This window comes from Dermacentor silvarum, chromosome 1 (assembly GCF_013339745.2).
Source record: "Dermacentor silvarum isolate Dsil-2018 chromosome 1, BIME_Dsil_1.4, whole genome shotgun sequence".
NCBI lineage: Eukaryota > Metazoa > Arthropoda > Arachnida > Ixodida > Ixodidae > Dermacentor > Dermacentor silvarum.
Window position 1 is genome coordinate 312,460,044 of NC_051154.1, and position 11,524 is coordinate 312,471,567.

Below are 11,524 nucleotides of genomic sequence, written 5' to 3' on the forward strand. Positions count from 1 at the left end.
CCATCGTAGGCCGAAGATTGCCATTCTTGAATTTTTGAGGTCACTCTCCCACCTCCCCCAATCCCCCTCCCCCCGTCTTACCCATTGGCGGATCCGGAAAAGAGACCCTGCGACAAAACAGCGAAAACGTTGTCCGTGTTTACTTCTCTCCGCCCACGTGTAGCCTCGCGCTGTAAGCACATACTTCAGGATGACTCACCAACTTGCCCAAACTTACGTTTCCTGCTGTCCACGAACTAACCACTGAGCGCCTCTTTTGTTGCGCTAATACCCCTCATCATTTATTTACAATGGCTGGCGATAGCATGCCTAGCTTCATGCCTTGCTCAATGCGTGCCGAAGCAGACAGAATACTAACAGATGACTGTTTTTTGAACTTGTGTTTCGAACCCATCATACGTCGATGTATGGATCCCACTGGTGTCTACTAAGATGTCTATTACGTGGCATCGCAAGCTATCACGCGGATACAGAGCCAGTGGTTTGGCGACCTCGAGTAAATTTTCACTATTACTTTACGGCAAGACATGCAACAAAATGCTGTGCGATTCCCACCGACGGTTGGCAGAGGTCGTGCGACCAGCCACAATGATGATGATGATTATTATTATTATATTTATCGGCATCAAAAACCTTTGAAACAGGGCGGAGACATATGTCACCTAGCCTGCTTGGTTTATTCAAGATTTCCAACATCTGTAAATGGCGACTCGACTCATGGAGGCTCATGTTCACAGCAGCAAGCGCGACCTGCCCAATCGCATCAACAAAACATTTCGCGATTGATGCCGTTCACGTCTGCTCGCGCCGTCATCGCCGCGTAACATAATCTTCAGCGCATTGGTTAACCAGCTTTGCCACTGCGTTCGCGCGACTGAGAAATCAAGCTCTTAGCGAATGAGCCAGAACAGTGGTGATTCGCGATCATTTGCGATCGGTTGCTTTGTGACCAAATTGATCGAAGTGTGGCCTTTGAGATCTGTTGCGTTGAGGTAATCTCGAAGGCTTTGCCTAAGTGTTGTCCTCAACACTAAATGATTGTTTTAACGCAGCCAATAGTCATTTGCACAAGGAGGTATTTTATTTTATTACACTCTCTGTATAGCTGACGACATATAATAAAATACTGAAGTTTTTCGAAAAAAAATGATGTTCGATGTTTTTACCAAACCTAGCGAAAACTAAAAAAGTTAACAAGCAACATTGGTATATCATTTTTTTTTGCGTTTGTTTTTGTCGCCATTTCTCATTTTTTTTCTTGGTCGGCGTGTGCGCCACGTGTGTGTCGTGAGATCTAAGCACGTGAGTGTGTGTTGTCATCTGCTGCTGCGCGATAAGGAACATTTTGTCAAGAGCGTACAAGACGAAAAGCGGGATGTATCTATATACCGTCCGTGCATTGGCTGACGCGGAGGTATGCTACCGACTCGGCTGCGTGGACGCGGGCACGAAGAAAGGAGCGCCGACTGACCAACGATACTTTGACTGCGGTAAGCACTTGTCTCGTGTTGTGTGTATAACTGATTTCCTAGCTGAATGTATGTTTCACGCCTGGTTCACGGCGCCAGTGTCAAAGAATTTTGTGCGGGGCCGGTCCGGTGTGCGTGTGGCGTGTTGCATTTCGCCTTCCGCCGATGAAGCGCCAAGGTGTGGGCATGTCGTCCGTTTAAGCTGAGCATTTAGCAGCCAGGCCGATTTATCTGAACTGCAGTTTAAGCAAGTTTGTCGCAATCAGACCACCTAAATACTGAACTGCAACAAACCACTTAAGCAGGGGCGCTTGTTTATGTGTTCTCATGCTCGTCCCTACCCGTTGCGCTGCAAGGTCGCGGGTTCAGCTCCGGCCGCGGCAGCCGGATTTCGATTGGGCGAAATGCAGAAACGCTCGTGCTTAGATATAGGTGCTCTTTAAAGATTCCCAGGTGGTTAAATTTAATCCAGAGCCATACACTGCGGTGTGGCTTATAATGATATTATGGTTTTGGCTCGTAAAATCCCAGAATGTGATTGATGAACACAATGTATGACCCTGTTTTTTAAGTGGTACTATTACAGCGGGGCCCATGCCACATCCGTTTATGTAAACATCGAACCCGAGTAAATTTCGTTCGTCTTTTTGTTGTATCGTTATAAAATAATCATGCAGAAATGTCATGAACGATATCGCGTCATGTCTAAAAAAACTGTCAGTTTGATCGTTCGCGAATGGAATGCTATCGTATTGTAAAAAAAGAAAATAAATGCTCACAGCGCATGGGATCGACGCCACCAGTTTCCCTCCCATCCTCGGATATCTTTTTCACGTTGCAAAACTATTTCTACGAAATTATTGTTCTATACTGTTAATAATTTGAAAACCAATATTTTACTCGTGGCGTATGATAGAAAAAACACGCTAGCCAGGTGTTACTATAAGTATATTCCTTCGCGCAAAAGAAAATAGAAAATAATATCTGTGAAAGTATGCAAGCCAGAGAGAGAAAATATGCAAGTCGGAGGACTGACAAGAATTGCGACTTTTATGTACTCGGCGCAGAAAAGTGCCTTTAGCCGATGTTATATTGTCAGACATTTCTTTTGAAGTTCTTTAAATGTTCTGCGAAAAGCTGTCGGTAAAATAAATTGGTTTTTGGTATTTCACTGTATCTAAAACATATGCCGTGAACAATAAACAGTTCAACTGATTCATTCAGTCACATAAAAACAGTGTTAACACAGTAGCTGGTACCAACATACACTTACTTAAATAAGCATCAAGTGCTTATTTACATCTTTTATACTTGAGGGCATTTCGTTGTGTAGCTTGCGCAATATTGCGTTTATACAATTCTTTAACTAGCGGCATCCACAGCATCTGGAGAAAAGGGTATGGCAGTTGCTGGTGCAAACTTGCGTGACACATCAGCAGCAGAAAACATTCTTATACCAACTGGTTAATGCTTTGTGTGAATGTAAAAAGAATGTTTAAGACTGTTACCTGCGTTCGTGAATATTCTTACACACAGAATAAACAGTGGTAAGACAACAAGCCACAGTTGAACCTGCCCTTCCTCGTAAAAAGTTCCTGTGCACGTGCTCCATAATACTTGTGAGTGTGTAGGTGTTGAGGCCCTCTAGCAGCATATGTAGGAATTCCATGACTATGGACAAGAAAAACAGAAAAACACTGCAACAATGTTGTTCCTGTTAGCCTTCAATACTGTGGGATCTTAAAAAGAAGTTATGATGTGCTCATACTGCTGATTTTTACGTTCCTTTTGCTGCTAGAAAAAATAGCTATGGTAATTTTTTTTCATTCAAAACTATCTATGCAGCATGTGTGCCACTCAAGTGCAACAGTTCACGAGGCATCCCAGGCCCCGAAAGAAGTTGGAAGAAGATGCAAGCGCAGCATGCCAATGTTGTTGGTGAGAGCCTTGTAACATTGTCACATCATACATAAATTTGTGGAATGCTAATCTCGTAAAGCGGTTACTAGCACACAATGTTTGCAGAAATTCAAACAAGACAGAACTTGCAGAAGAAGAAGGCTGGAAGAATGGTTAAACAAAAATATCACTAGGACCAACATTTTGGCAAGGGAATTGTCTTAAGTCAAGCCAGCACCTGATTTCTGCTCCCCCACTTCATTGGGGGAAGATGAGAATGATGCAGGCAGTGCATAGAGTAAGGTGAGGGAATTGTAAGTGTTCAAATAAGAGGACAGAAAGAAAACAAGAAGGTGTAGGTTTCTTGTAATAGAGAATGTGTAGGGCTACTAGTGTTGCTTAATCCAAGTAGGGGTGACAAACCTAGAAGACAATTTGTGTGTATGCAAGTGTTTCCTTTGTTGGGCCTAGTTAAACGAGAACGAAGATATATGGTTTGGATATTGCAAAAGAAAGAGCAATAAAAAGAAAGAACTAGAATCTCAGTTGTATCCAGATATTTTTGATCAAGCCAAGAAACATGAAATGAAAGCGAAAGGCACGAATGCACATCTTGTCGAAACCAGAGGGCATTAAAGTAGAGATAAAATAAATGATCGATTGAGTTATGAATTCATCATAGCCCACCCGCTAGCACACACACAGTCCTAGGTGTATTTGTGCTCTAGATGACTATGATGGCACATTTCAAAACATTGTTAGCTGTTTGCGACACGCTACCTTTTTTGTTGCTCGTTTTTTTAAAAGACCTGCAAATCTTTTTTAATAGAAGATTCTCGGCTTCACTCAGCTCTCACATATAGCTTATTGCTATCACAAGGTGGCATTAACCCTACAAATGCTAAATGCTAGCCTCGCCATTAGCAGGACCTTAGCAGCCATACGAAGATGAAGAGCCTCTTCACGTTTGTGTCACAGGCACATTATGCATGAAGTTCATTTAGTTCAGCAGGCTTCATGGACCTTATGAAGATTTGAGGTCTTTCACTTAGTCATAAAAAGAGCTATACAGGAAGTAGTGCATTGCAAACAGACGCAATATTCTCAAATATGCTTTGCAAGCCTTGTGTTGACATAGTGACCATATGTTAATTTTAAAGTTGTAATTTGTGATAAGCATTTAGGCAAGAACACAAAAATATTAGGTCTGTTCTCGTGCATGATAAGAACATCAAGCTAGTTTAATCTGCATAGAAGTTCACTTATTGCATATATGCACTTATTTCATAGTTCACTGCATAGAAGTTCATTGACGATCCTGTGTCGCAGCAGAGACCACATTTGCCATGGCTCGTTATACGGTTGTTATACCTTAGGCAGAACAATTTCACCTGCATTAAACCACAAAAGCTTTAAGCACTAATATAACTTGCTTACTTTTATGGCTTTAAGCATAATCTTTCACTGCTATTGATGATAGTACATGTTGGTTATCTTACTGATTACATCTTTTTTTACAGAATATGCCAGCACAAAGTTTCCAGGCGCAAGTGTTTCTTATATAAAAGAAAGCCTATTCTCTCCCCTCACAAGGAAAATAAAATCACTATATAAAATGCCTTTTCATGTGCCTTTTTTTGTTTTCCTGTTGGCTGCAGTTAATATTCAGCCTCAGTAAGCCAAATCTTGCTACTTTAGACCTTAGTGAGATATATCCCAGTACAATGAAAATACAATGAAAATTCATCTCGATCTAAATCCAATGAATATACAATAACGAACCAATGGAAAAACAACACAATAATACTACAACAGATTTTCAATGGATTCACGGTGGCCACTTTTCCATGACTACTCAACAAATCTACAATGAAATACCAATAAAAATTCCACAATATTTTTGTTGATGGTGGCACGAAATATCAATGGAAAACCAATGGAATTCCAACAACCTTTTTTGTAAGGGCGTGGCGGCAATATCCGAGCACAAGCTCATGAAACACGCGAACAAAAGCGTGCCTTCAAAACAGCGCGGCCGCACATGCAAGTTAGAAGACGCAGCAGCGGCTGCACGCGCCTTGCCGCCGAGGCATTGACCGCATTCCGCTGCGCCCTCTACGACGGCGCCGACCAAGCTGCAATTAGAGTGTACTAGACCATATTCTAGTACACTCTAGCTGCAACCGAGCGAACATAAACTGGTCGCGAGCGGTTGACGCTTTCGCGTGCGTTGCGGGGAGAGTGTCAGCACCTCTCTTTATTATTCTTACACCGTGGTAGCGCGTTCGCTCCCCGTGAAAACGCGCGTCCCTCGCCCTCGCGTGCTTTCACTCGCACATACAGTATACGGAAAATGAGAGTTGTTTTCTACATCCGGACGCGGCCATCGAATAGGGAGCCCTTAACAGCTTCGCTGTAAAAACAGCCATTTCATTTTTATTATATGGTGATATGCTATATGTCAATGATACCACTATTTCCATGTCAAACAAGTCTTTAACACCCTTGATATTTAACACCCTTAAAACCCTTATATTTACCACCCTTAACACGATATTTAAAACAAAGCGGAGTGTGTTGCCATGTATACCCCAAGCAATCCTCGACAGCCACCTTATTCCTGCAGCGGACTGTGTGTCATCCCTTGAGATAGAATTAGATAATAACTTGAAGTTTACTAGTCATATTGCGTTGATTAAACAAAAAAAGCAGCTTTCGGCATAAGTTCACTAATTAAATCACGCACATTTTTATTTGAGAACACGCATTATTATCTTTATAATTTGTGTTAATGCATAGACATAACAGCTATGGTAGTGCTTCCTGGGAAAACACATATAACTGTCACATCTCGTCTATTCAACACAAACAGAACCTGGCTATTCGCAATATTATCAATAGTTATTTTTACTTCACTGCTCTCCCGCAACTTCAGGCTAACTTTATTCTACCTGTACCTGGCTTGTTTAGGCATCGTTTAAGTATTCTCTCTATACTTAACATAAATACTTAATTTACTTAACAAGCAGCTTGCTTACAAATTTGCAGATTGCAGATTACTCACTAATACCATCTGCAGTAGGTTTGCGCATAATTTGAACTTTCTACTGCCTATATATAATACCAACTATGGAAAAATGGCATCCTCGTTTTCAGCGTTAGAAATATGGAATGATCTACCACATTCGCTTAAACAAACATCATCTTTGAATGCATTCAAACATGATTTGAAATGTTTTATTCTTTGTAAATAGTTTTATGCCCGATCATATGTTCTGCTGTATAGTTGTGCTTTTGCATATATGTACTTCTTTGATTATTGTCACTTAACAATGTCTTGCATTTCGCGCGTCATTTGCTTTCCTTGTATTAAAAAAATTGCTTCTTTAACCAACGTCTTGCATACAATCTTCTTTTTTTGGACGGAGGGTCCTGTTGTAGTCGTTGACTTTGGGAGCGTCGTCTGCATAATATCTGCACAGGATTATTCTCGTTAAAGGGTAATAAATTAAGCTATTAGCGGCGAGAAGTTGGAGTGGCGCCCTCGCGCTAGTGACGTCATGGCCAGGACGGCGATCGCTACGGCTCGCTCGGCTGTCGCGCGCGCTCGTTCACTTTGTGCATGTCGGGGTATTGGGCGCACCCGCCGCATTCCCTGGAGCATGTTTTGTTTGCTTTCAGCTGTCACACCTAAACTGCCAGTGCTTTTTTTCAAAACTGAGTGAACAGTGAAAATTTGCGGCTTCGATATCGCAAGCCATGTGTTGAAGGTGTCTACTGCTTTTGCAATGCCGACGAGTGCCGTGTCTGTCCATAAAATTTGAGTAAAAAGAATATCTTCAAATGCAGTATACAAACTTTTTTATGATGTTTCGCTCAAAAAATGGCAATAACTTAATAGTTACTTATGGCCATAGGCGTATCTAACGGGGGGGGGGGGGGCAGGGGGGGCACAAGCGCACCTCCCCCCACTGTCTATATTGGGGGGGGGGGGGCAAAGCACGCCATCCCCCCCCCTCCCCAGTTTCGAAAGCGGGCACTTTCGGCTACACATGTGCACTGCGAAGTCCAACAAAACTATAGCTGGAGGTAAATTTCATTCCTAATAAAGTCACCACGTTATTAATGCTTTTATTTACTACGTATCCCCGGTTTGGGCAGCGAGTATTGTGCCTCCTCGTGACACGCTCTAGCGGGCGACACGCGAGATTCGCCATACACGCTTGCATTGCGCAAAAGTCCTGGCGCTGGACAGTTCCCGCAGTTACAAATTACCGCCTAACCATACTTGAAAAAAAAATCGGCTTGATATATTTAACCTTCGGGTGAGAGGAGAGGTCCTGATAAAGTATTTTAATCAGCAGCGCCAAACGATGGGTGTGCCTTACTGCATGAAATGGTTGGATTATCAAATGCTGGAACTATTGAATCTCCGTCCAGAGATAGTCTACGTAGCGTTGCAGTATAAATATATTGTCAAGGTGTTTATTGACAGGATTGAGAGGTCGAACTGGGTGCGGCAGTCAAAACCCTGCGAGCAGTCAGGACAAGCCCCGTGCGTAAAAACGCTGGGGATGCGCCTGACTGACCGGCACTTCTTCTTCGTATTTCATACGCCGGAGATGCATCTGGCTAACCGGCACTTCTTCGTTACAATATATCTTATCACCATCAAAACTCTAATCAAGCCACTTACAGGTGTAACTGTCGAATTTCTTTGTGTAATCACGAGTTATCGTATATTTATTTATTTATTCATTTATTCATGATACTTCAAAGGTCCCAGAACGGGACATTACATGAGGGGTGGGCACGTAGAAAAATGACGGGACAGGTTAGGTGGCGTGATTTGAAAGATGGTCTTTAATATCAGTTTTGAAACGGGAAATGTCCGTGATGAGGGCGATGTCGGAAGGAAGGGTATTCCATTCTCGGGCTGTTTGGAGAAATAAAGAACGCTGATATGTGGTGGAATGGGCGCGTAGTAGATACACAGCATTGGGATGCGTATGGTGCGAGAAATGATGCGCTGGAATGATGATTTGGTTACATGTGGGCAGCGAATGAAAGAATCTAAAAATAAAAAAGACGAGCACTTTTGCGGCGGAAGGTGAGCGAGGGAAGACACAACCGGGATTTTGAGGCTGAGATACTTGTTTTATAGGAGTAGTCAGAGAGAATGAACCTGGCAGCACGGTTCTGAACCGATTCCAGGGAATTAATCATATTAACCTTGTGGTTGTCAAGATAGCACTAGCATATTCTTGTTTAGAACGGATTAGGATTTTATATGCAAGTTCATTTATTCATGATACTTCAAAGGTCCCAGAACGGGACATTACATGAGGGTCTGCGAGGTGATATGTTCATGTAAGTGACCTCGGTCGAACGTGCAGAGCCATTTCAGCGCCAATAGAACACTTAACCTAATTTTTTCTAAAGGCCTGTGTCACTTCGGCTTTTATCGATTTCATTTTCAGGCCGTTTCTAAATAAGGGCTACCCTACTACTTGTTTCCCGGCGGGATCGAGAATAGCAGATATTTTATATTTTGAAGAAATGAAGACCACCTTATCATGACGTGTTCCGAAAATTTGAACTGTGGTGGTTGCTTATGCACTCGAAAAACCGCTACTGAATACTCGCTTTCCCCCAGTTTTTGTGCCTTATGCACGGCATTTAGTTGTTGATCCTGGTATCCTCAGTAAACTATGCGGGAAACGCTGTTAATATTTATTTCGAAGTACGAAACAATATCCTGAGTGACGAGCGATAAATGTTTTTTTCTGTGTACGTTCATTGCAAGTCTTTGTAGAAGGTTATATATTGAAGTGTTCCAGGGTGCCATACCGCCGCTTTTCCCGACTCCTAAAACAATTGCATGAGATATGGAGTTGAAATTCCATGAAAATAGGGAGAATTTTAAGCATAGTGCATTGCGAAAATGTCACTTTCCTGCAAAAGGAAATGGTTATGCGCAAACAAGACAGGGACACAGTAATAGACGCGGACGTCCGCGTCTATTAGTGTGTCCGTGTTTCGTTTGCGCATAACCATTTCCTTTGCAAGTATGAACCAACTCGCCCAGCAGAAAGTTTTACAGAGCCATATGTCATTTTCCTGGTTTAAATGCATGTGTTGCAGATAATTACGAAACCCTTGTTTTCCCATTTGTTCCCGTGCACCATACGGGATGCGTATAGGTTGCTTCTCCGGTGTCCTCGGTGAGCTAAACAAGGCACCTTGTTTATATCTGGGGTGAATGAAATTTTCCGACGAAGTAAGATGTATATTAATGAGGTACTTTTTTTTAAAGTTTCTAGTAAGAAGTGCTTCAAAGCATTACACGGGGACAATTGGTTTCAGACGGAACACTAATATACGGGCACCTTTTCAAAGTATGCGATGTAATTACAGGAAACTGAAACATTTAGTGCAACTCTTAAAAAAAACAGCTTCACTAAAAATCGGGTTGTAATTCACCAAGTTCGCACACCTCTGCCGTCTTTTTCTTTTTAGTATTGAGAGTGCCTTATGCTGATTATACTTTATTTATTTATTTATTTCGTACTGCACGCCTGTTTTTACAGGCCCTACGCAGGAGTGGGATGTACATAAAAGGTTTAACAAGCTAATAACATGTGAACACAAAAAAGAATGTCAAAAGAAAAGAATGGTGGAAACAAGCAAAGCGTCATCCCGTTACAATGCAAAAAAACAAGAAACAATATTGAAAAAAAGAAAAAAGAAAGCAAGGAAGCTATCGGGGAATTCTGCAATACAGTACATATTTACACAATGGCTTATACACACAAAAATAAGGGTGCCCTTAACATGTTTTGTTCTATATCACATAGTACATGGGATAGGACAGATATCGTTAGAAACGTTTCAGGTCATAGATTAACGAGAGCGTGCACAAACTATGATAAGGTTGAGCTTTGAAGAACGTTTTCAGGCCGAGCGTTCCAATCATGAATGGTTCGGGGGAAAAACGACTGCTTAAATAAAGTGGTATGGTGCGGATACTCGTCTAACCTGAATGAATGTGATGAACGTGTTAGGCGCCGCCTACAAGGTGTAATATACAATTTCTTATCTAGTTTTACATGTTCCCGATGAATTAGATATAACATTTTGAGCCTCTCTCGATATCGCCTTACCTCCAGGGTTTCCAGGTTCGCCTCCTGTAAAAGAGCGCTAACTCATGTATGACGGCGGTAGGAATTAAAAATAAACCTAACAGATATCCGCTGTATCATTTCAATAATATTGATGCTTGCTTGGGTGTAAGGGTCCCAGACACGAGTAGCGTATTCTAACAATGGTCTAATGAAAGTCTTGTACGCAAGTAATTTTATGTTACTTGTAGATTTAGCCAAGGTCCTCCTCAGGTATCTGAGCTTCCTCGTGGCTTTTTTTATGTAGGCTACATGGCTATTCCACTAAAGGTCTGACGTAATTACTACACCAAGATATTTATATTCTGTAACACAGCATAATTTATGGCCAATAATGCTGTATACAAAAGGTAACGGCTTCTTTTTCCGTGCAATGATCATCGATACTGTTTTTCTTAGGTTAATGCTCATTTGCCACTCTAAGCACCATGTCGCTATTGCTGATAAAGATGAATTTAGGATCGTCAGATCTGCCTCGCTGTGAATTTCATGATAAAGTACGCAGTCATCTGCAAACAGCCGAATTTTAACTGGTATATTATTCACTATATCATTAATAAAAAGTAAAAAGAACAGGGGGCCCAAGGGGATTCCAGATTGCACATCGGATAAGTCTGATTTCACATTATCAACAACAACTGTCTGTCACCTGCCCGTACGATACGCCTCAATCCAGTGAAGTAGTTGGTTGTTTTTGAGTATAGGTCTTAACTTTGATAACAACTTTTGGTGGGACACACGGTCGAAGGCTTTCTCAAAATCTAAGAATACCATGTCAATTTGGCCTTGACCGTCTAGTGTTGCCAAGATTTCATGCACTGTTTCTAATAGTTGTGTTACGGTTGATTTACCATGAAGGAATCCATGTTGTCGCTGGTCGCAGAGGCCACTACTTTCAATGAAGACTGAGATGTGCTTAATATTATGTGTTCTATCAGTTTTGATGAAGTACAAAGTAGGAAGATAGGAGGGTAA

The 11,524-nt window shown here is 41.8% G+C and overlaps 1 long non-coding RNA gene across 1 annotated transcript; it reads left to right on the forward strand.

The window, feature by feature from the left end:
• Window positions 1-1,146: 1,146 nt before the first annotated feature.
• LOC119453219 (uncharacterized) lies at window positions 1,147-4,988 on the forward strand. Its single transcript, XR_005192231.2, has 3 exons — window positions 1,147-1,490; window positions 3,315-3,407; window positions 4,889-4,988. It is a non-coding gene; the product is annotated as an uncharacterized LOC119453219 (long non-coding RNA).
• Window positions 4,989-11,524: the final 6,536 nt, after the last annotated feature.